Raw genomic sequence first — 26949 nt, 5'->3', positions numbered from 1 at the left:
ACAATTATCAAATGAGAAAGTTATGATGGAGGTAAATTGAAGTTTACTGAACTCCCTGTTTGCTCTAACTCAAGCACATCTCTCCACCTCCACAGTCTCATTCCTTTGCAGTAGCTCCTTGGCTTCACCCACAATGTGAGGGGGGCTCTGACGGCCTCATCTTCATGGCCACGCTGTCATTCCCTCACCAAGCAGGTTAAGGCCAAAATAACTCCATTCAGTCATGACCTTTTCCACCTAATTTTTTCAATAATTTATTTAGCAGTTACTTTGATTTCTAGAGTATCTTATTATACACTTCAATGTCACCCATTATCAGTCTCAATAACGCCATAACATGCCTGTTTTTAATTTATAACAAGAGTTGTGCATAAAGGTGAGTGCTCAAGAATGACAAGGGACTGATCACAGTTGAGTGGTTCTTGTTATTGCTACCCCTTGTTATGGTATTTGTGTCTGGCCTATTTCTTAAAACTGTCTAAGTACTTTTTATAGATTTTTTTATATCCCTCCAGTTTTTTATTTCCTTTTCTTACTAGTACTGTATTTAACCCATGTTGATTTTTCCCCACATAGTTTTTATTATACATTAATAATCCCATAAACCTATGATGCAAAATATATATATATATATATATATATATATATATATACAGTTAGCTGCACGCTACATTCATTGAGTAAATAATAAACACATACAGACAAACATACAAGTGAATACACTCCCCATTTGATGGTTATTTTCTTTCCTCTTTCCTTCATAGTTCTATTTGTCTACAATTAAGGATTGTAGGGGGGATTAAGCAATCTAATCTTGTATACCCTGCAGCTGTGGCAGTAATTGCACCAGGGATCTAACGTGGTTGATTGGGCTTTCAAATGGTTATTTTTGCTAGGTTTTGTATATCACATCACAATTTTTGTATCAAAGTACTTTGAGACTTAATTTGTGTATGGACTCTGTATTTGTCAGTGCCAACATTCCACCTAGTGGAACCCAAGGGTACTACAACCACCAGTCAGATGTAATTATATTACATATAATATCATATTTTAAAGGGGCTCATGTGGGGAACTTCCATATTGAGGGGATTTATTTAGCATTTCATTGCTGACCATGTAATTCACTATCTGGGTAAATCAGGATTCCTCTTCTACCTGGTAAAATTAAACAAATGGCATAGAGTTTCTACAGTGAGGGAAAAAAGTATTTGATCCCCTGCTGATTTTGTACGTTTGCCCACTGACAAAGAAATGATCAGTCTATAATTTTAATGGTAGGTGTATTTTAAAAGTGAGAGACAGAATAACAACAAAAAAATCCAGAAAAACGCATTTCAAAAAAGTTATAAATTGATTTGCATGTTAATGAGGGACATAAGTATTTGATCCCCTATCAATCAGCAAGATTTCTGGCTCCCAGGTGTCTTTTATACAGGTAACGAGCTGAGACTCTCTTAAAGGGAGTGCTCCTAATCTCAGCTCGTTACCTGTATAAAAGACACCTGTCCACAGAAGCAATCAATCAATCAGATTCCAAACTCTCCACTATGGCCAAGACCAAAGAGCTGTCAAGGATGTCAGGGACAAGATTGTAGACCTACACAAGGCTGGAATGGGCTACAAGACCAAGCATTGGTGAGAAGGTGACAACAGTTGGTGTGATTATTCGCAAATGGAAGAAATACAAAATAACTGTCAGTCTCCCTCGGTCTGGGGCTCCATGCAAGATCTCACCTCGTGAAGTTCCAATGATCATGAGAACGGTGAGGAATCAGCCCAGAACTACACGGGAGGATCTTGTTAATGATCTCAAGGCAGCTGGGACCATAGTCACCAAGAAAACAATTGGTAACACTACGCCGTGAAGGACTGAAATCCTGCAGCGCCCGCAAGGCCCCACTGCTCAAGAAAGCACATGTACAGGCCCTTCTGAAGTTTGCCAATGAACATCTGAATGATTCAGAGGAGAACTGGGTGAAAGTGTTGTGGTCAGATGAGACCAGAATCGAGCTCTTTGGCATCAACTCAACTCACTGTGTTTGGAGGAGGAGGAATGACCCCGAGAACACCATCCCCACCATCAAACATGGAGGTGGAAACATTATGCTTTGGGGGTGTTTTTCTGCTAAGGGGACAGGACAACTGCACCGCATGAAAGGGACGATGGACGGGGCCATGTACCGTCAAATCTTGGGTGAGAACTTCCTTCCCTCAGCCAGGGCATTGAAAATGGGTCGTGGATGGGTATTCCAGCATGACAATGACCCAAAACACGCAGCCAAGGCAACAAAGGAGTGGCTCAAGAAGAAGCACATTAAGGTCCTGGAGTGGCCTAGCCAGTCTCCAGACCTTAATCCCATAGAAAATCTGTGGAGGGAGCTGAAGGTTCGAGTTGCCAAACGTCAGCCTCGAAACCTTAATGACTTGGAGAGGATCTGCAAAGAGGAGTGGGACAAAATCCCTCCTGAGATGTGTGCAAACCTGGTGGCCAACTAACAGAAACGTCTGACCTCTGTGATTGCCAACAAGGGTTTTGCCACCAAGTACTAAGTCGAAGGGGTCAAATACTTATTTCCCTCATTAACATGCAAATCAATGTATAACTTTTTTGAAATGCGTTTTTATGGATTTCTTTGTTGTTATTCTGTCTCTCACTGTTAAAATACACCTACCATTAAAATTATAGACTGATCATTTCTTTGTCAGTGGGCAAACGTACAAAATCAGCAGGGGATCAAATACTTTTTTCCCCCACTGTATCTGACAACCAAGGGCCCCCCAATCTGCGCTCTATGCCCTGTAACACTTTGAACTAATTACTTACACCTGCACTACCTTTCAATCACTTCACAATGTTGAAACTAATCACCACTAAGTGCTGTATCAGCAAAATAATCCACTGTTTCAAGTTAATTGATTAATGAGATTCAGTTAATTGTTAAATTGGTACAGCTGTTTTATCACTTCTGGTGTGCTATTAAGCATTCCTCTGAAGCTGAAACCCCATTATCAGACATTTTCTGCCTTACGTGAAGACCACAGCAACAGCAACATATTGGGCCATAGTGTGGAGTGGTGGTTAGGGCTCTGGACCCTCATATTGAGGGTTGTGGGGTCAGTCCTAGGTGGGGGACACTGCTGTTGTACCCTTAAGCAAGAGACTGTGCCAGTAAATGCCCAGCTGTATAAATTGGTAAAATGTGAAAATAATGTGATATCTTGTAACAATTATAAGTCAGCCTGGATAAGGGTGTCTCCTAAGAAATTGATTAATAATTACATAAAGAACATGTAAGTGGCATTAGAAAGATAAATATTAAGCCAGTAATAAAGTGGAATGCTTTGGTAAACGTGTTACCAGTTAACTAAAGGATCCAGTGTTTAGACTTATTTGGTTTAATAAAACAAATGGAAATGATGACATTGGTATAATTAATGGAGATGTATTTACTATTGCCAATTTGTCTTTCAGCCCTAGCTTTGCTAAAGTAAGTACATTATATCAGTGACACAGTGACCATTTCAACCAGTTCACATGAATCAACTGAGACATATTACAGGGAATATTTGTAAACTGAATTTGAAGTTTTTTTCAAATCACAGTTTGAGATCTACTGCTGCTACATGTTTGTATAATGAAAAGACAAATGTGTTAATCTGGGCAGTCTGAATGCTGTACATGCCCTTAAGAGCATGAATAAAACCACAATTTCTGAAACACTGCACCAGAAAAAACAGAAAAAGGGGAATCAGTCTGAAATAATACTGTAAACAATTTTAATATTAAAATTGGTGTTGATTCTAAACCTGTACAAACGAAATGTGAAATACAAATCATAAGGGGTGATGTTCATATGGAAATTTGTAATTTTTTTATTAATTCATTAATAGGTATATGTTTTTTGCATTGTGTATATAATAGGCTATGGGATATAATGTAAGCAGATGAAATTGCAAACTATAAGTGTTAAGTTTAAAATGTGTAATAGGCCTAGTATAATTGTTCAGACAATTTCTCCTTAATAAACTGCCGTTTCACTTTTCTGTCCAATTGTTACTGTGGATTCGTGAGCTGAAAGTATGGATTTGTAAACTCAAAGTGTGGATGAAGATAATCAACAATACATCTGGCAATTTAATTAGAGGATTTGTAGCTACAATCAATTGAAAGGTCAAAGGATGACATAGTATAAATGTTTTAATTATAAAGTCAATATAACAACACATGCAAGCTGGACTTAAAAATTTAATTGGAGCATAAAAATGAAAAACACCGTAATTGTGGAGTATGCATTAGGTACTCCTGTCTTAAAGATATATGCTTAAAAGCAGTGCTGAGACATACTTAGAGTGATTTGTTAAATTGCATTCTGTATTTTACAATAATTTTTAACATTTTGAGATGGAAAAAAGAATAGGAGATTCAAGAAAGAACAAGAAAGTGATGGACAATTCCTGAGGTTATTCCTCTGCTCTCATTCCTCTCAAAGACTTTGGTTTCACTCACAGCACCTTTAAAAACACAAAAACAAAAATAAATGTTGTATTTAAGCACACAAGTATCAGTGAAACATAGCGATGTAGTGATCTCAAGCCATTAAGAGGCCTGGGCTATTGATGTGGTAAGGTCACTGCATTGTGGTGCAGGAGATCAGGGTTTGAATCCCCACTGTGGCTGGAACCTACAGTTAATTACAATTCATTCTAATATATGTTATAATAAACTTGTATCACTGCAAATCTATAACCTTTATATCTATGAAGGGGTAAACTAGATTAAGAATGACAAATATAGAGATAAAAAATTACCTTATTGACAGTCAGTTATTTTGTATGGCTTCACCACCACCTATAAACAATCCACAAAAGAGTCAGTATCTTTAAAATAATAATGTTTCTAGCAGATGTAATGTACTAATAACAGTATATAGGAACAGGTTGTTGATTATGTTAGAGCAGAATCGGCTCTTAAAGCCTGGTACTCCTATACAAGTTGTGGGTTTGAAATCTGTGGTCTAAATTGTGGTTCTTTATATACACCGATCAGCCATAACATTATGCCCACCTGCCTAATATTGTGTAGGTCCCCCTTTTGCCGCCAAAACAACCCTGACCCATCGAGGCATGGACTCCACTAGACCTCTGAAGGTGTGCTGTGGTATCTGGCACCAACACGTTAGCAGCAGATACTTTAAGTCCTGTAAGTTGCGAGGTGGGCCCTCCATGGATCGGACTTGTTTGTCCAGCACATCCCACAGATGCTCGATTGAATTGAGATCTGGGGAATTTGGAGTCAAGTCAACACACTCGTGATTCATCAGACCAGGCCACCTTCTTCCATTGCCCCGTGGTGCAGTTCTGATGCTCACGTGCCCATTGCAGGCGCTTTCGGCAGTGGACAGGGGTCAGCATGGGCACCCTGACTGGTCTGCGGTAACACAGCCCCATACGCAACAAACTGCGATGCACTGTGTGTTCTGACACCTTTCTATCAGAACCAGCATTAACTTTTTCAGCAATTTGAGCTACAGTAGCTCATCTGTTGGATCAGACCACACGGGCCAGCCTTCACTCCCCACGTGCATCAGTGAGCCTTGGCTGCCCATGACCCTGTCGCTGGTTCACCGCTTTTCCTTCCTTGGACCACTTTTGATAGGTACTGACCACTGCAGACCGGGAACACCCCACAAGAGCTGCTGTTTTGGAGATGCTCTGACCCAGTCGTCTAGCCATCACAATTTGGACCTTGTCAAAGTCGCTCAGATCCTTACGCTTGCCCATTTTTCCTGCTTCTAACACATCAACTTTGAGGACAAAATGTTCACAAATGTTCACTGACAGGTGCCATGATAAGGAGATTATCAGTGTTATTCACTTCACCTGTCAGTGGTCATAATGTTATGGCTGATCAGTGTATAATCACAGTATGTAAAGCTTTTAAGTAACCTTGTACAATGCCTGCAGACTTTTAACCATTAAACATAGGCTAGATCTAACTGCTACTTTTGTGTTTTGGTTAGTTTTCCTGTTCCACAATAGAAAAACCAGAGCTCCACTGACTATCCAAAATTGGAGGATTACTGTTCTTAGCCTCAGAATGAAAACATACAAACAAAAGTGATTAAAACTATACTGACCTTTTCTTCTCTTAACATAGTATAAGACAGAAATTCCAATCAAGACTGCAACAATCAGTAATGGTATGACCACATAGAGGTAGACAGTTCCACCTAAAAGCAGAAAAGAGCAGGGTCAGAACCACAGCTGCCAGGTGACTTTCTTTTTAATAAATCAACTAGGGCTGAGCGCTATACCGTAAAAAACTATATACCGGTATTCATTTACAGACCGGTTTGGACTTTTACTATACCTTCATATCGGTATTTTAAAGTTTTGAATAATGCACTATTTACTGTGTCATTGAGTCATAGCATTCAGCTAACAATAAACTGGATCGTGTTCACGTATCCCACAACTTGCTGCGCCGGCTGCTTGAGACTGCGCTGTCTGACATGAGACGCCTCTGATCACAAAAACGCTGATAGTGTTCGTGTAACACAAATTTCCACAGATCTGCGCAGATCTACACAGCTCCACCAATGGGATAGGTTGGATCCTGCTGCGCTACAAGAACGCAACCACCTTTCTTCACAAACCCTGCAAAAATCAATGTAATTGGATGATTTATTTTTATATTTTAGTTATTTAAAAAAATAGAATTGCCAGTCATTTAAGTAACAACTTAATTATTGTGCATCGTAGATTTACATTCAATTTTTAAAAAGAATTGATGTAATTATTTAGTAAAGCATTGACAAGAATCGATCTAGAATTCTATATCCATGGTTTTGACAGTGCTGTTCACAGCTTCATTGTGTAATGAAAGGGGACATTCGCCTCCGCTAACAAGGGGGCAGCAGTAGTTTTCATTCGCTTAACACGTCCCTCTTGATTTCTGCATAATCTCTTGTCTGACAGCCACAGCTCGCCTCCCACAGCAGCGTCTCAGAGCTTCGCTGGGCTGTGTGATTCTGCGCAGATTTCTGTGGCTGGGTCTTAGTGGCGTCACGCAGAAACACTGCAGTATCGCGCATCTGTTAATCTCTGTGCAGAGCTGCGCTTCTCGAACGCGACCCTTGTTCTGGAATGAATGTGCCTCAGCCAGATATCGAAAATAAATTCCATGTGTATTGCGTGTTGACATAAACAAATAAACAAACGTGATCAATGAACAATAAATGAAGACGAGATGGAGTAGAGGAGTGTGGGTGAAACTTCACAGCAAATTGACCCTAGTGAATCTGTCCCGAATAAAGGTGCGTCATCGATAGTGTGGACATGATTTGGTTTCAAGATAACTGACACACAACAGGAAACGTAATTCAATGTCAATTGTGTCCTATTATTTTTGCTTTATGAACAGTATAAAATGGCCTTTTAAAAATACCGGCATACCGTCAAAAATGTGAAAAATATCGTGATATTGTATATTGGCCATATTGCCCAGCCCTAAAATCAACCAACTAAAAAAAACATCCATACATTCCAAACCGACTGCATTTTTTATATCACAACAAAACACCCAGGGCATTATAACTCTATCTGGTTTATATGTTTTTTTTTTTTTTTTTTTTAATAAGTACAAGAAGCTTACTTCGACCATTGTTATATTAAATCACTATGTGGAGATAAGGGCATCTTGCAACTTTGTGACTCAACCACACACATTATATGCAAATAAAAACCTTAAATAGACCAACACTGTGGATCACACACTCCAAATTAAAGTATAATTCAGTGTCTTACCTTTTCTTTCATTACTCTCTTTGCCCCTTTCAGTTGTAAGTTCCGGTTCCGGTGATGCATCATGTTTTTTCTCCTCTGTATATCACACAAAGACAAAATAAAACACTTGTTATAAGTATTTTACATTTTTTAAGTCATAAATACTGGTAAAACAGTTGTTTACCCCTTAAGCTTGAATAATTTGAACAATGATAATGTGATTGGAAAACTACAAAAAGAGTAATATGTGAGTATAGTATATATAGTATCATTACCATTGATTGACCCAGATTAGGAACCATAGATAATTAATGTAGAGGACCTCAATTACAGGAATTAGAGGACAATAGATAATGGTTGGGACTGCAAAAATATTTAAAATAATGTTGACAGTATAACCAATAACCACTTCTTGTGATACTTAATTGGCAAATAATAGTGTCACTGAACTCAAAATGTATCCATCACAAACTGCTTCTCTGGGACAGAAAAATTGGAAGGCGTAATCCTTTAGGTGCTGGCTTGCTACTACTCCTTGTTGGTAAAACAATAGGTGAGGTGCACTTAGGGTTAAGGCCAGTGTTTATCATCTTGCTTTTACTTTACTCAATTTAACTTAAATTCTACTGATTATATGGTTATACTCAATGCTTCCTGAATTTACTTCTCTCTCAGTTAGAATAAAGCCACCAATACAAGTTAGGTACCTATATAATACATGGGTAATGCTATGTCTCTACAGAACAACCCAGCTGGGTGGAGAGAGATGCCTCACACTAATAGATACACTTGATACATTACTGAAGTTCTTGTTTCTTCAACCTGTAAAGGAAAAAGACAGCAGGCAGTTGCAAACAACTCACCTATAACTTTTAATTGCACTTTGGTTGTTTGCTTTCCAGGTACAGTGCAAGTGTATTCTCCACTATCAATGATCCTCAGATCAGATAAAACAAGGGAGAAGTTACCCTTTACAATTTCATTTTTAAACATTTGAGTTCTATTTTTAAAAAGGGGGTTTTGTTCTGATAGTACATCTTTCTCTTTACGAAAAATGTGTACTGTTGTATCATCACGAAAGAACCAGTATATGATTACATCTGCCAGACTGATTGGAGTTTCCTTTGCAGTGCACAGCAAAACAGCTTGTCCTCCTTGGTGTCCACTGATCTCTGCAGATACTGAGTAAAATAAAGAGTTTATTACTAACGACTTAGGCTGAACATAGGAATACTCATTTCATTCAAACATTAACACAAAACTGCTTTTGAAGTAACTTTGTCTTGTACAGTAAAAAAATAATTTTCAAACAATACTGTCAATCAATTCTATAATCCCATTTCCATACAACTAGAATGTATTCTGTATCCCATATATTACATGTTTTCTGCAGTCTTCACATTGCATTAATTTCACACCAAGCTCTTCTGTGAATGCAACGATACCATGAAATAGTAAGTATTTTTGAAAGACACAAAAAGAGAGTCCTGCAGGTGTGATGGCTAATCTCTTTATACAAAATTAACTGTTAAAAACCATTATGCATTTACATACCTTTAAGACTTGATGTCAGAATGACAAGGAAAACCTGCCAATACCTTTAAGAAATACACATTTTAATATTAAAAATAAATATAAATAATATTGTAAACATACAGTGAAAGTTATTTTCAATCAAGACCATCACTAAAACATAAATATTTTTCTTCCCGTTTCAGTTAATATTAACCCAGATGAGACCTTTCCAGGCAGATTATGTAAAAGCACACAAAGCTAACAAGGAAACATCAGACTTTGGCTTCAGTGAGAGGGAGCACTGTGATTGGCTCCTGAGTGTGTCTGCTCCCCCGCCTGCAGGTGGAGGAGAGGAGAGGCGGATCCTGCAGCACAGCCCACCAGGTCGCACTCCCAGAAGAGTCCATATCACAGGAGTTCAGCAGCGGGGTGCAAGCACAGGGTGAGCGGCACTCAGAAGGGCCTGAATCCGCCTGAAACCATGAGACCTGTGGCTCAAGGTCAATCCTGCTACAGGCCTGAAGACGCCAACAGACATAAATATCAAATCAGGTAAATACTGAACACGAACTAGCGCAGTGTACAATCTCACTCGGAGGGGGTTGGTTGGGGCAGCTGCGCTGGACAGACAAGCAAAGACTTGCTCAGACATAAAAAGAGATTACAAAACATACAAAGCTTTCAGTGGAATGCAGATGTTCAGGTTTTACTCAGTCCCGAAAGCTGCAGTGGAGCCACATTTATCTGTAAACCATTTGAACACCGCTGTGTAAATATGACTACAGAACAATGCAAAATTCCTACAGGTAAATCTGACAGGAAACATATTTTAGGTCAGCTGCATGGTAAAGCATTGTGTGTGTTTATGGTTTATTTAAGTATGCATGCATAATTGCACATATTTAAGAAGCCTTAATCTGTGTTTTTTAAGTAGCTGTAAACTATAGTTAATAACATCCTTGACATATTGTGTTTCAGGTAACTCGCAAAATTATGAATGTGTCTTTCAACTCCTGCGTTACGGCAGCAGATACTAAGTGTGTTTACAGTTGAGATACAGTGAGGTAAAGGGGAATGGCCTCTGCTTGCCTTGCTGTGGGCAACACTGAGACCATTATGCTGTTTGAATGTATACACATTTGATGGACACTTGTCTCCATGGTGACCAAATCAAAGTCCAACTCACCCACCAGCTGGTTCAAAGCAGAACTAATGGCATGTTGCACTACAGAGAATAAATCAACCAAACGCCACTGTTACCTACTGGCCTTTACATTCCACAGGCAGCTGGAGTTCAGTGGTACAAAGGTTACTTATTGTGCGGTGGCTTATCAGAGCACAGATACGACTAGATTCTCAGCCATTTCACCTGCTTTAGGGAGTGTATAATAGTGCGGCCTGTGTGTCCTGGGGTGGGCTGAACATTTTGGTACAGACAGGGGTTCTGGTGTTTATGGTGCCACTGTGGGCAGCACTGTGCTCTGATACAGCACTCAGCAAAGGCCCTCACATCATGTTGGCCAGCCTGCAGTGTCTTTAGACAGTGGTGACATTCAGAAATTAGAGGGATTGACTGAAGTACCCACAGGCTGTAGGACTGCAATTAGAGCACCCTGTTCAAACGAGGAAGATCCAGTTTTTACTAAAGATTCACCACACAGGGTTTCCCAGTCCTGCTCCCGAGGGGCTGCACTCCAGCAGGGTTTCCAGCTCTCACTGAACCACGGCCCCACTTACACTTCCTCCAGTAGGACACAGTGTAAAGCAGAATTGATTGATTCACCTTGCTGGGATGGGATCGTTATTTTGATATTACAAGTAGCATATGATAATTTAATATATTATTTTAAAATCCTTAAGTAACACTTTCATTTCTTGTATTGAAATAAGGAGTTGAATTAGGGAGTTACTAGCCGAGGGGAAACAACAACCTGAAGGCACTGCAGGCGTCAAGGTCAGGATGTAGGACCCCTGACCTGGTACCTATAATATAGCAGGAAGGTAACAGGACACAGAAGGCCATATAGTGATATAAGATAATTTCCAAGGCACTGAATATCCTCTGGAGCACAGTAAAGTCCATTATTAAGACATGGAGAGAATATGGCACAACTGTGAATCTGCCTAGATCAGGCCAACGTCAAAAACATACTATCCGTGCGAGAAGGGCACTAGTCAGGGAGGCCACCAAGAGGCCTATGACAACTCTAAAGGAGTTATAGTATTCCATGGGTGAGCTGGGAGACACTGTGCAGACTGCAATAATAGCTTGAGTGCTTCAAGTGGCTATTATGGGAGAGTGGCAAAACCAAAGCCATTGTTGAAAAAAAACTCAAATCAAATCTGGGCTAGAGTTTGCCAGAAGGCATATAGGAGACTCTGAGATCAAGTGGAAGGAAGATTCTATGGTCTGATGAGACCAAAATAGAGCTTTTTGGCCTCATCATTAAGCGCTATGTTTGGCACAAGCCTAACATCACACATCATCTTGAGAACACCATCACTACCGTGAAGCATGGTGGTGGCAGCATCATGCTATGGGGATGCTTCTCTGCGTCAGGGCCTGGAAACCTTGTAAGGATAGAGGGCAAAATTGATGCAACAAAGTACAGAGAAATCCTGGAAGAAAACCTGCAAGAGACCTGGGACTTGGGAGAAGATTCATCTTCTAGCAGGACAATGACCCCAAACATACAGCCAAAGCCACACTGGAGTGGCTTACAAACAAAAAGGTCAATGTCCTGGAGTGGCCCAGTCAAAGCCCAGACCTCAGTCCAATTGAGAATATGTGGAAAGATTTGAACATTGCTGTTCACCAAAGGTCCCAATCCAACTTGATGGAGCTTGAGCAATTTTGCAACAAAATAATGGGCAAAAATTGATGTGTCCAGATGTGCAAAGCTGGTTGAGACTCATCCACATATACATCAAGGGGGTTAATTAAATGTATTCAATTATGTTCTCTTTTGTATTTGTAATTCATTTAGAACAATTAGCAGATTATATTTTTCACTTTGACATTATGGACATTTTCTGTGTTGATCAGTGGCACAAACTCCTGATTAAATCTATTCTGATTTCATGTTGTAAGTCCAAGGGGGGTGAATACCACTGAGAGCCACTGCAAACATGATATGCTGTCTGTTGATGTGGTCTTGTTTGTTTGCTTTAAATTGTTATTTAAGGTTTTTTAAATCATATCTTAAATTATGTTAAGCTGTATTATCACAGTTATCATCACTATCTCATCCTTGAAAGATGACTCAATGGCTCCACACTGTGTGCCAGTATGGTCGCTCATATCAGCTGTCTGCCGGGTTAATTGATGACTCTGCACTGGACGGACGCTCCTCTGTCAAGTAATGCATTCTGACCTGCGCACGCAGCTCGGTTCCGCTACGTCGTCAGCCTCAGCAGGGCCGACACAGGGCGCCAAAACTGAAAGTGAAACCTTCCGACTAGAAAATATAATAAATAATTTGATTGACCAACGAATGGTTAATCAAACAGACAACGCATAAGTCATTAATTAAAAAACACACTACGGTGTCAACCGGATTAGTTATTTAAAATAAAGTTTAATTACAGGACAGTGGCGGCACTTTATTCTCTGGGTTCCGTTACAAGGCGATGTAAAGAGTACACATAGTGGTGATGATATATTTTTAAACACAAATTTCCTATTATAACACACGAATATAATTAAGTGTCTTTTTAAGTTTCAACCAACAAGAGTACACGTGCGTTCGTATAGTTATTTATCATATTATAAAAGCGTAAGATGTTAAACATTACTTCAAACACGTCTTTAATATATGTGAAACAAAGAGCCTCACCTGTTGTTCATGTTTTGTTCTTATTTCAAAGCTCTGACAGATGATTCTGCGGTTCTGTCCTTACAGGAGGAGCGGAAGAGACACAATGCAGAGGCAAGGATCGCATCCGGGTACTTGCCGTCACTTCCTCGGCTGAACAAGCCCTGTGACTGACCGCAGTGCAGGCTCTAGACATTAGTGTACAGCCAATAAAATAACTCTAATCAGTCTTTTATAATTAATTCCCCACAATAACCCTCTGGTTCTCACAATCTCTGTTGGTCTCGAACGAGGGAGCAAATGACATAAAGGAAAAGTGCACAAAATAGTAAATTGTAGCCGTGAACTGGGATAATATTAACAACATTTCAATTGTTAATTTATTTTGTAATTGCAGGTAAAATACTACTACTACTAATAATAAGAAGAATAAGAATCATCATCATAATAATAATAAATGTATGTGTTGCCCCAAGTAAGATGGAAGGTAGATTTACATATTGCTGCGCAGAGGCGGGGTTGTAAAGAGACTTACGCATACCGTATACGTCATAATAGACGGGCAATCCGCGAAGACATAACCAGGGCTTAAATTCAGTCGGAGCTGCGGAGTTCTGGTAAATATTTCCAAAACTTTGAAAGCTGCGGCTGTTCTGTAGTACAAACAATACAAAATTCAGCTTTACTACACGTAATTATGCAACAGTTTATTTTTGTGAGTACAGTGCAATTTGAATAATATTTTATGACAAATTAACATATTTCCATATATGGATGACAACAGCAATCAGTATATAGGGTATAGGGCATAGGGGAATTTGAGCCCAGAGCATAACCATATAAACACTAGCCAAATAAGGAAAAGACAGGCTAGTAGGTAGTAAGCACAGGAAAGTATTGGGCCTCTCACACAACCACACCATCCATCCATCTTCGAGTTGAAGGACTTCAAAGCCTTGATGTTCTGCCAGCTCCTACAGGCATTTAACATGGAGCTCAGAACCAGAGGTGCCCAGAGAGAAACTAAGTTTTCTTGAGCTATTGGAGTAGCTGAGAAGCCTGTTCTCCAGTATTTCATGTGATTCTGAATTCAAATACTCAGATAATATACAAAGTATCTGACATATTGTGTAGTAAGAACAAGAGATCCTGAACATCAGGAGCCCTCACAGCTGCAGCAGTATGATTGTGTCACTGGGCTGGTCTCCAGCACTGGTCCTGAAGGTGTCTTGGGGTGTCTGCTTCTCATTCCATGCACTACTGTTGGCCACTGACTGAAGACTGATGGAAGACACTTCTCAAGTCACTTTAACAAATCATGTCTGGCTTCCCATCTTTATTGAACTTGGCAGCATTCAAATTAACCAGAATACTGACATTGTATGAATGAAAACTATTTCATGCCCTGACTGCAGACCCACAGAGAGCTCACTGTGAGGGCAGGGACTTGCTTCATATGCAAAGGGAACTCAGCCAGTGTTCAGCTGTGGGACAACCTCCTGACCATCCGAGGCACTGTTTGATCACTTGGTTTGTAAGGAACAGAAACTTGACTGGTAGGTAAAGAAGCCAGAGTAAGGATTTCAGTCAAGAGTAATTTATTACAGCTTTCTGGAGTCCATACATACTTACAGAGCCTGACCTGAATGAACTAGCTAAGTCTGCTCCTTCCTTACACAGACCCAAGCCTACTATGCACATGATGTTACTCTTCACCTTCTACACCTCCTAGTCAAACACAGTGGGCTTTTATCCAACAACACGACTGGTTCCATCAGCAAAGCAAGAGGTTTGATTCAGAACAGAACAGAGTTAGAAGAGCAGAGTGTGAGACAAGACTGACCCCCCCACCACAGCAGTGTCCCAGGACCGTCCCAAGCTCTTAGACATCAGCCAGCTGCAAGTACGAGATAGACAAGTCAATTCACAGCATTGATGTCACAAGTTTATCTCTCAAGTTAACCAGTTTGACTTCTAACAGTCCTTCTGCTGCCCTTCATTCGCAGCTCCAGTGCTGTGGGTGTGAGACAGTCCTGTGATCTTCAGGCTTGTTGGCAGGGTCTCAGACCAGCAGCTGGACACACAGGCTCAGCCAGTGAGCTGAGAGCTGGGGATCACTGGACTCAGGCCTCTCCTCAGGCAGCGTGTGCTCTAGTGTACAGTGTCAGTGTGATGTTCAGACGGACCGTATAAAGCAACAGGACTGAATGAAATACAATTATTTCACACACATAACAAAACTGCTGCAGAGGAGCTGCCATTGCTTCTCCTTGTGAAATATCATCTTCCTACTCATTCATAGTGACAGGGGCAGAGTGTATGAGCATTGACAAGTGTGAGTATTAGCATGTATGTGAGTGTTGTAAAGAATAAGGGGTCGACTGCGATCTGTCAGTCAATGGATCTTTATTGGGACGCAGCGGCAGCAGAGCGGAGGACACAGCCTCTGGAGTCAGCAGAGTCAATGTGAATGATGAGTTACAGTTTTGCAGTCTCTTTATAGGGACCGTCTTCTGTTCCCTGTGATTCAGGGAGTCTCCATTGGTTCTGTGCGCTCTGTCTAAACAAGACAAACAAAGCATTTTAAAGTTCAAAGCATTGAGAGGTTAAGCATTAACACGAAGTTCATGAATGTACAGGAAGCATCAAACACAAGGCAGAGCCGATGTGCGCACAGCACAGCCCAGCTTACTGAGAGGAGCCGAGGCCCGAGCCGAGGCAGGGCGCACTGACCCCCCAGTACTTACCTGATAGTGCCCTTCAGCCCCCACAGCCTCACTGCCTCCCTGCACAGAAACAGGAGCTCAGGTCAGGACTGGGAGACGCACACAGAGTACAAGTGTAACAGATGGGAAAGTGTGTCCACTCCTAAGTGAAGGGATCACAGTAATTGACTGTCAACAGGAGGGGTGAACTGTCCAGCCATGTGTCCATGTTAGGGCTCAATACATCCACAGCTAGTCAAGCACTAAAAAACATGTGCAATTGGCTTTGAATATGAATTGCAAGAAGGAGGAATTGAAACAACACGTTTAAATATTGCACTATAGTAAATGTTCAGTTTAATTTGATTCTGTCCGAACTCAGGGACCAAATTTGTCTTTAATATCAACTCCAAAGATGACCAATGAGAACACATTTACCTTTGAGTCTCTCTGGTCTCCTTCGTCAGTCTGGGGCCGCTGTCGGGGTCGTAATCTGCACCCTGTTTGAACAATTAAACAGTGCATATAACAGCTTTTAAACCCCTCAGACAGCTCTACTGCACAGAGCTGAGGAGACATTAATAGCTCATGAAGAACAAACATCCAGCAGCCAGACAGACCACAGAGTGAGCCGCAGCGTGTTTCACAGGTGAAGCCAGGCTTGTGTGTGACTGCCGTGTGAGGCGTGTGCTGACAGATGCTCTTGACCACAGAAGGAGTTTTTAACGGTTTATCAGTCCAGGAAACTCACAGTGACTTTTTAAATATGATTTCAAAGATGGCAAATTATGAATCTGCCTGCAAAGTAATTTGCAAAGCCTTCTCTGTGTCATGTAATAAAGTCCTTTCAAAGAGAAAAACATATCATGTATGTAATTTGTTTAAAGTAAATTATACCAAGATTAAAAATAATTTCTGATCAACTTCCTCTCATCAATTTTTAAATTCTCACAGAAATAATTGATCGCCAGTGAGAAAGTCCAAAAGACAGTTTCTGCATACAGTTTCAAGAACAAATTAAATAATTAAACATTTATTTCTAAAATCTTTTAATCTCTTAATTTAAAAATACATATAATTTACAATTCATTATTGAATTCATGATTTATTTCACAGATAACTTATTTTAGGACCAAATATTATATTTAAGAGTACTATTTTAATTTTTGAATTTTGATTAAACACTAAATTTGGAAATAATCCTGTAAAGTGTAAAAGTGTGAAATGTTGACTAACCTTAAGTAAAAGCAAGTTTAAATAAATATAGGTTTAGAACATAAAAATGACATATATAATTCACCAAAGTGTTAAGATATAAAACATAACCTTACACGCAAATTTAAAAATCCCCTTAATAAAAACTTTAACAATACAAGCCAGTGCATTTATTTCCCTTAGTAGATTGACCCTCTTATTTATCAGGGTTATTCAGAGGGCTTCACTGTGATACAGTTAAAAGGGTGATTCTTGTCTTACTTCTTTAAGCTTATATGGCTATGAATCTCAATTAACTGCTTGTGCATCAGTTTTATAAACCACAAAGTTGCTGACACTCCACTCAATCCCCTCTTTAGGGTTTCATGTCAGTTGTGCTTTTTACAGTTGAGTAGTAGCCCTCCTGAGTTGAATATAATCTATTTTAATTTCAAATGCATTCAGAATTGTGCTTTAAAAAATGCATTTTCATTTTAATATAAACTCACCTACAACTGCGATCAGCAATACAACATTACAGAGGAGAGAAACAGACATCAGAATTGTTTTCCATGTTTCTGGTTGACTCTGATTCACAGTTGGTGAGTCTGGGAGGAACATTAATTATGTTCAGATAAATACATGGAAATTAGATATGCTGCTAAATCTCAGTAATATGTCTTCAATTATCCATCCATAAAAATGAATGCCTTCTCAAACATTTTTAATATGGTCGTTCTTGTGAAACACTCACATTATGAAACCAACTTTCAACAGCTTCCATAGTTTGACTTTCAAAAATGTTTTGATCGAGAACAATTTTAGATTAATTGTTTGGGCTTCAAATTATTTCTACATCATTTTTAGAAAACACTGAATTGCAAAAACATTTCACTTCTTCACAGTTACTTAGATTCGCAAAATTGCATTTTAAATTGTGTATTCTTTGTTGCAGGACTCACATTAGAGAGAAAAAGATGTCTGAAGTCAAGAAACATTTTTACAGTAATATATTAACATTAATATGTACAGTTCTACATATATCCTTTGAGTGTTTCAGTTAGACTATTCTAAAGCGATTAAGCTGTTAACCACACTGATAAAGTAGACACTGTAACATACCTGTGACACTCAACACAGTCCCAGTGTGGAATACCAGTGTGTCATACTCCCTCTTAGCACAGTAATATGTCCCAGAATCCTCTGCTGTAATGTTCCAGATGAGTCTGTTATGAGCTTCCAATTCAAGATATCTCAAATGCAATATTTCAAATGGGTCTGTCCTATAGTTCGATGGGAGGAGGAGGTTCAACGGGGCTTGTGGCTATACCAGGAAGGTGCAAAGGGATCAGTAGTCACAGGCTTAAGAAGGGAAACATGAATAGTGGGAGAGATTCTGAAGTGAGCAGGTAGTTGGAGGCTGTAGGTAACTAGATTCATTTGATGCAGGATTTTGTAAGCTTGAAACAGATATCCCGAGTTGACAGCCACACCTCCTGTCCTGGATGATATTGTGGAGCCTGATGTCGACACCGATCCACCTATGTTTTCTGGTGGCTAATAGCTCGTCAAAACTGGACATGGGCTGCCTGCCAAACCTCCTCACTTCGGCGGCACCAAGCTTCAATCGCTGTAACGTTAGTGGCTTCTCCAGACCAGGGAAATAATGGAGGTTGGTAACCCAGGACACACTGGAAAGGCGTGAGACCTGTAGAAGAGCTGATAAGTGAATTTTGGGCATATTCAGACCATGGAAGATATCTGCTTCTCAAAACAGAAGTATTTACAAGTTGCCACAAAGAGAGACAGGAGAGTACAGGTGAGAGGCAGCCATCTTGTTGTTTGACTAGTTTCAGACCAGTCTTAGCATTGCTCATTTTGTTTTAAGTTTGCCTTAATTGATGTTTGCATTGTCTGTAGTTTGCCTAAATTGAAGTCAATTCAGTTCAGCTACTGAGTTGGTGAAAGTAAACAGGTTGTAGCAGGGAGATTTTGTCTAGGACTAGAAGGACTTCTGTTGCAGGAGGAGCCAGGTGTGGCCTGTTAGGTGTGAATTGGGGGCAGGTAGACAAAAGCTACTTAAAGCAGCTGTTGAGAAAGAGCTGCACTGAACTCATCCAAGAAGGTTTAATTTGTGAACATTGTCAGCAGCTTGAGTTCCTAGAAATCAAGGTTTGTGATCTTGAGGCTCAGCTGTCAGCTGTCGATCTGCGCTGTATAAGGGATATAGAAGAATTGGTCAATCAGCCCATGAGAGAGATGGTGTGCACGCCAAAACCTAGGAGAGTTGAGACCTTAGAGCAGGACAGTGTAGAGAACTGCTGGGTTACAGTAGGTCGTAACTGCAGAAAAGGGCGAGCACAACCCCTAGAGACACCCCAAGAGCTTGAATTGCCCAACAGGTTCCAACTGCTGGACACCGAGTTGGACAGTGACAGCTCAGAGGGTGATGGGGGGGCAGATGAGCACCAGAGCACCATGGTACCCACTCCCCCCCAGAAGAAGGAGGTAGTTATAGTAGGGGACTCAATTCTTAGAGGTGTAGATCACACAGTGTGTTCTAGTGACAAGGAGACCCGCATGGTATCTTGCCTGCCTGGTGCTCAGGTTGCAGATCTCCCTAAACTAGTAGACGGGCTACTGGCCAAAGCCGGGGGCAATCCACTGGTCATGGTCCACATTGGAACCAATGACATAGGAAAAGGTAGGACAGAGGTTCTGCAAGACAAATTAGGTTAGGAACAAAACTAAAGAGCAGAACCTCCACGGTAGTTTTCTCTGAAATACTTCCGGTACCACATGCCAGGCCAGGGAGACAGGCAGAGATTAGAAAGTTTAACAAGTGGTTGAAAGCTTGGTGTAGGGAAGAGGGGTTTAGGTTTATGGGGAATTGGTCTTTCTTCTGGGATAGATGGGACCTGTACAAACTGGACGGTCTACATCTAAACAGAAGGGGGGCTAATGCATTGGGAGAGCGTATGTGCAGAGAAATTGAGAATCATTTAAATTAGGAACCAGGGGGGCAGGGAGCTCTGACAATAGGAGATGTTCCACTAAGGAAAATAAACAAAGGGAAACTGCTAGTAGGAAAGTCCTGAAATGTTTGTACCTCAATGCCAGGAGTATAAGGAACAAGATGTTAGACTTGGAAGCCACAGTTCTAGCATCTGACTATGATGTTGTAGGAGTGACAGAAACATGGCTTACAGAAAATGATGGGGATGAATACAAGTTGGAAGGATACAAACAGTTTAGGAGAGACATGCAAAATGTTGTATAGTGCATACAAAAGGGATGGTGACGAAACAAAATACATAGAATATGTTGAGCTGCAAAGAGATCTTAAGAAAGGGATCAGGAAAGTAAAGAGGGAAATAGAAAGAAACATAGCTCTTGGAGCTAAAAACCAATACAAAGAGCTTTTTTCAATATTACAACAGCAAGCGGTCAATAAAGGAGGAAGTGAAACAGATAAAGGGCAAAAATGGAGGTATCTTGGAAAACGAACAAGATATGGCAAATGTTCTAAATGAGTATTTCACAGAGGTTCTAACAAAATAAAAAACAGATAACATGCCACAGGTTGACAATCAGTCCAGACAAACCCTAAGAGAGATCAGGATAAATGAGGAGGAGGTACTAAAGGGACTAACAGAATTCAAAACCAACAAATCACCTGGGCCAGATGGTATATTTCCAACAGTACTTGAGGGAAATTATTTATAGGCCACTACCTCAAATATTCCAAATGACACTTAGAACAGGGGATGTGCCCACTGACTGGAAGACAGCAAATGTCATACCAGTCCACAAGAAAGGGGACAAAACTGAGCCAGGAAATTACAGACCAGTCAGTCTCACCTGCATCACTTGTAAAATGTTGGAAAAAATGATTAGACAGAAAATAGAGGAGCATCTTCATGAAACCATATTCTTGGAGATAGTTAACATGGGTTTAGACGAGGCAGATAATGTCTTACTAATTTATTCACATTTTTTGAACATGCAACTGCAGCTGTAGATCAGGTGAAAGCATATGATATGATGTACTTCGATTTTCAAAAAGTTTTTGATAAGGTTCCACACCAAAGACTGATCCTCAAATTGGAAGCTGTAGGGATTCAGGGTAATCTAAGTAGATGGATTATGAACTGGTTGATGTATAGGAAGCAGAGGGTGTCGATTAGAGGAGTTGCTTCTAACTGGAGTGAGGTTGTTAGTGGAGTTCCACAGGGATCAGTACTAGGGCCTTTGCTTTTTCTAATCTATATTAATGATCTGGACTCTGGGATAGTTAGCAAACTTGTCAAATTTGCAGATGATACTAAAATAGGTGGCTCAGCAGATACAATCTTGGCAGCACAGGCTATTCAGAGGGACTTAGACAATATTCAGTTGTGGGCTGACACCTGACAGATGAAATTCAATGTGGACAAGTGCAAGGTAATACATGCAGGTAACAAAAATGTCCACTATAATTACACTATGGGAGGAACAGATCTAGATGAAGTAACGCATGAAAAAGACTTAGGAGTCTAGGTGGACTCCTCACTTTCTCCATCCAAACAGTGTGGGGAAGCAATTAAAAAGGCAAACATATAATATCATATTTTAAAGGGGCTCGTGTGGGGAACTTCCATATTGAGGGGATTTATTTAGCATTTCATTGCTGACCATGTAATTCACCATCTGGGTAAATCAGGATTCCTCTTCTACCTGGTAAAATTAAACAAATGGCATAGAGTTTCTACAGTGAGGGAAAAAAGTATTTGATCCCCTGCTGATTTTGTACGTTTGCCCACTGACAATGAAATGATCAGTCTATAATTTTAATGGTAGGTGTATTTCAACAGTGAGAGACAGAATAACAACAAAAAAATCCAGAAAATCGCATTTCAAAAAAGTTATAAATTGATTTGCATGTTAATGAGTGAAATAAGTATTTGATCCCCTATCAATCAGCAAGATTTCTGGCTCCCAAGTGTCTTTTATACAGGTAACGAGCTGTGATTAGGAGCACTCTCTTAAAGGGAGTGCTCCTAATCTCAGCTTGTTACCTGTATAAAAGACACCTGTCCACAGAAGCAATCAATCAATCAGATTCCAAACTCTCCACCATGGCCAAGACCAAAGAGCTGTCCAAGGATGTCAGGGGCAAGAATGTAGACCTACACAAGGCTGGAATGGGCTACAAGACCATCGCCAAGCAGCAAGGTGACAACAGCTGGTGCGATAATTCGCAAATGGAAGAAACACAAAATAACTGTCAGTCTCCCTCGCTCTGGGGCTCCATGCAAGATCTCACCTCATGGAGTTTCAATGATCATGAGAACTGTGAGGAATCAGCCCAGAACTACACGGGAGGATCTTGTTAATCATCTCAAGGCAGCTGGGACCATAGTCCCCAAGAAAACAATTGGTAACACACTACGCCGTTAAGGACTAAAATCCTGCAGCGCCCAGAAGGTCTCCCTGCTCAAGAAAGCACATGTACAGGCCCGTCTGAAGTTTACCAATGAACATCTGAATGACTCAGAGGAGAACTGGGTGAAAGTGTTGTGGTCAGATGAGACCAAAATCGAGCTCTTTGGCATCAACTCAACTCGCCGTGTTTGGAGGAGGAGGAATGACCCCAAGAACACCATCCCCACCGTCAAACACGGAGGTGGAAACATTATGCTTTGGGGGTGTTTTTCTGCTAAGGGGACAGGACAACTGCACCACATCAAAGGGACGATGGACTGGGCCATGTACCGTCAAATCTTGGGTGAGAACCTCCGTCCCTCAGCCAGGGCATTGAAAATGGGTCATGGATGGGTATTCCAGCATGACAGTGACCCAAACCCAAAGCGAAGGCAACAAAGGAGTGGCTCAAGAAGAAGCACATTAAGGTCCTGGAGTGGCCTAGCCAGTCTCCAGACCTTAATCCCATAGAAAATCTGTGGAGGGAGCTGAAGGTTCGAGTTGCCAAACATCAGCCTCGAAACCTTAATGACTTGGAGAGGATCTGCAAAGAGGAGTGGGACAAAATCCCTCCTGAGATGTGTGCAAACCTGGTGGCCAACTACAAGAAATGTCTGACCTCTGTGATTGCCATGTTCGGGACAGCCCTGGATGGGAAGTGCCGGGTGGCCGGTGTCATCAGGTTCCTGCCTTCTCTCATGACCCTTTCCTCTGAAGCAGTCATCCTGGTCAGTCCTCCCTTTGGCTGCAAGATGGAACTTCCCATGCTGTGAGGATGCCAACCATAGGCAGTTAGGCGGGGAAGCAGCGGCATTGGGAGTTGGAGAGCTGAGGATATACGGACAGGCCAGGCTGTGAGGATGCCAGCCGGAGGTGCGTCAGGATGGAAATCCATGGCACTGGGAGCTGTGGAGGGTGCTGGCTGTGGCAAAGCTAAGTAGCCATAGCTTAGATTAATTGACATATCCCTGGTGGATTGCGTGCCCCGCTTGTGAAAGCAGCCAGTACTTTGTGATAGTCCCTGATATTGTGTTTAGAAGAGACATACCTGAAAGAGAAACCGAGTTATACTGAAACTCATGACCTCCCCATAGTTGTTCCATTTGCATAACAGGGCTGGTGAGATGCAGTCCCTCTGCGGCAGCTGGCGCTTCAGATACCGGACCCGGCAGTGTGAGGAGAGAGAGAGAGAGGCGCAGTGAAGGGTGAGACAGGGACATGATCATTTCTCCAATTAATGAATGTGAAGAAGAGGAATATACATGTGTTAATGCAGGTCCTTCCTCTGAGCCCCGTGCCGTTTGTCTCTCTCTCCTTGTTTGAGAATTAACGGAGGGAAGGTTCCAGTGATGGCGGAGCATGCTGTGCAGAGGGACCTGAACCCCAGCCTGGGTCGAGAGTTTGAGAAATGGGATTTGGACTTTGACAGCTCTCCTCTCGATGAAGAACTGGACATGTATATTGTGAACAATTTCTCTTTTCCACCTCTGTATGCGTCTATATTTTGTTTTAGTTTAGGGTTTAGCTACAGATTTTAGATATAGTATTTTTTTTAGCTTTTGTATCTATTTTTAGTATTAGCTGCCCATATGTAATTAAATATATTATAGGAATATAAATAAGATTGTGATGAGCCTTGGTAGAGTGGACTATAGATTTTGTGCCCTATGAGTCTGTTAATGTTGATATGATTGCTCTTTTGTATAACTGGTGTTTTAAACTGTGTAAAATAAAAAAAAATTACTCTTGATTCAGTGGTGCATGTACTGAGATCTAACCGAGCCTGCACGGGGAGTACTGGGTGGTTGCAAGTCCCTATCGCACGTTAATAAACTTGGGTGGTGTAGTTGGATTACTTTTGGGTTTAGTGTTCACCATCACCTGTGACACGCACAGTGTCCATACAGTGATGGGGGTTAATTAAGTTCCTGCCACACTGATCAGCTGGGGTTTGTGTGTCATAGTGATCAGAACAGAAGCACAGATTGGCTGTTGTGCTCTCCACAAGAGCCACACAGAGAGCAAGACCAATCACAGGCACACATTATACTGCCTTCGCTCTGACCACACACGTACGCACACACACTCATTGGACTCATTCAATGATACATGCAGACGCATTGTGATCTCATCTCACTAGTTAGGCTTCATTTTCATTTGTGAGAATCTGATTGGAGTAATATATATATATATATATATATATTGTACAAATATATAATTTGCACTTTTTTAACGCATGGTTATATTTTCTTGATTTTTAAATCACTTGAATTTCAAGTAAATTCATTGTTGACTGGTCTGCGCTGTGTTTTATTGGAACAGTTGATAAACACAGAACACCAGAGAGCCTAATTTCCAGTCAGAAGCTTCCAGTCAACGTGTCTAAAACTGAAGGAGGAGCAGAGCTGGTGTGTTGCTCACTAAAGCCCAGCTCCTGTATGCTGCAGTAGGTGGCACTCTGCAGCTCAGACCAGTCAGAGTGCAGGACCTGCAGTGGAGAGGAGCACACAAGAGTAAGACACCGTTATCATCCCGATGACAGTCAATCTGCTTCCTCTGAATCTGAATCTTCCTGGGTGACATTATAAATTAACAACCCCGCTGAAATTAAGCCGTGTTTTCTTCAGCGCTGGATTAATTGCTGCTCCCTGCAGTTAGAGAAGAGGATTTTCACAAGAGCCAGAAGAGGGTACTCCAGGTGAGCTGCTGGAGGATTGTATTCAGGGATTCCACACAATTAATAGTAAAGAGTCTTTTTTATTAACTGTCTCCACCATTTTGTTACCTGATTCATTGAAGACTTTGTATAGGAAAGTTGAAGAAGGTATTTTGGGATAATTATATAAATGTTTTATATTAATACTAGCATTAGAAATAGCTTGTATACAGACTGAGCAAATTAGCTTTAGCAGCCTAAGCAAAAGGTCAACAAGGTTAATTTGTTAGAAATTCCTGTAAGTAATAAAAGATCACACAATGCCGAAATAGCCTACACCTATTTGCTGAAAATCTGTTTGTGGACTTAATTGTTTCTCCAGATAGGCAGGAACAGTTTTTGTTAATGAGCGATTGACAGTTGTTAAATGACGACCGTAGGATTGCATTTTCCTGGTGCACATCAAAGACAGACATCTGCTTTTTGCATCAATCACCACGGAAAGACAGATCAAAAACAGACTCGGACTTGTACCTTCTGATTGGATGAACGGCCACAACATTCTACGTCATCTTCCTATGAGCTTCACTCATGTTTGTGTAGCGTTAGCCTATTTATTCTGGGGGGAAAACCTATTTACACTCACCCAGGGTAACGTAATCGCTGCCACTACCTTTAGTATACTGGGGGGGGGGGGGGTCCGGAAAGGTGAGCAATACACAGTACAGTCGACGAGGAGGAATCAGGGAGACAGAAGTAAATAAAAATGGCCTTTATTAATCACACATAAAAATAGCCACTTACTTTAAAATCCCTTCTACCCTTTTACTTCCCTGTCTATACACCTCTAACAAACTTGGGATGGAGGTCAAAATAACTGGACCTCAGGGAGGTCCTCTACAAACCCAATATAAGATAAATGAAAACAAACCAACTACAAAACCAAAATTACTTTAAAGATAACCCATTACCAAAATACCAAATAGAATACACACAACTAATCCAAACCAACCATAATAATAATAATAAAATAATACTAAAATTAATACTTAGCGACTCAGGTAAAAACAATAAAAGTAAAGGCCATACAAAACAATTGCAACAAAACAGTCTGGGGAATGGGTAAGGTTTAAGAGAATGTCCACTCACACAGTTCATTAATTAGTCCAAATTGCGCTTTGCCCAGTTCTTTTAACTCCACTCCTGTCTTTGGTTGGCAGACGTCGCTCTCACTCTGCCTGTCCATGTTCAGTCAAGCACGCTTCAAATAATTCCTCCAGTCCTCCTCTCAGTTGAGATCAGATTGCCCTTTTCCTTCGACTTCGGACTGTCACTGTCATCCCCCTCGCCTCTCTCGATCGTACACAGCTGTCCCCTTTTATCCCGATTCACCAGGACTGAGCCTATTAGCTCAAGTGCTCCCAATACATTCGCACGCGTATTAACAATCATTAAAAGAATGTGAAGATAGTCCGTGTTAAAAGATTGCAATCACAGTCGATGTTAAAGTCCCATTCATTACATTGGTAAACATTAAGTTCTCACTGAAGGAATTCCTGACGTGGTGCTTCCAAGCTAGCTTGATATTAAAGTTCTATTTGCTTTATCTCAAAAACTTTTCCAGTTATTTCCGAGACGGGTTCTACATTCATTAACTTATGGAGACAGTATGACAGCATTCCAGTCTTTCTTACTTCTTCACTGTGAGCTTTTTCGGGGGGCTACATATTCTTAATACTAAAAGGTACTAGTGTTTTCCTGTTAATATATATTTTTATGAAATTCTCTTCAGTTGATCTTTAAACATAACCCT

At 40.8% G+C, this 26949-nt stretch overlaps 2 long non-coding RNA genes across 2 annotated transcripts; both read right to left on the bottom strand.

Moving 5' to 3' along the window:
• Positions 1 to 6205: 6205 nt before the first annotated feature.
• On the bottom strand, positions 6206 to 8971 carry LOC136750787 (uncharacterized). Its single transcript, XR_010816961.1, has 3 exons — positions 8887 to 8971; positions 7810 to 7884; positions 6206 to 6233 (listed from the first exon to the last, which is right to left on the bottom strand). It is a non-coding gene; the product is annotated as an uncharacterized LOC136750787 (long non-coding RNA).
• Positions 8972 to 15423: 6452 nt separating this feature from the next.
• LOC136750786 (uncharacterized) lies at positions 15424 to 26605 on the bottom strand. Its single transcript, XR_010816960.1, has 6 exons — positions 26286 to 26605; positions 23529 to 23630; positions 17527 to 17625; positions 16262 to 16323; positions 15866 to 15904; positions 15424 to 15678 (listed from the first exon to the last, which is right to left on the bottom strand). It is a non-coding gene; the product is annotated as an uncharacterized LOC136750786 (long non-coding RNA).
• Positions 26606 to 26949: the final 344 nt, after the last annotated feature.

Source organism: Amia ocellicauda, chromosome 6 (assembly GCF_036373705.1).
Source record: "Amia ocellicauda isolate fAmiCal2 chromosome 6, fAmiCal2.hap1, whole genome shotgun sequence".
NCBI lineage: Eukaryota > Metazoa > Chordata > Actinopteri > Amiiformes > Amiidae > Amia > Amia ocellicauda.
This window is presented reverse-complemented; position numbering and strand designations above follow the sequence as displayed.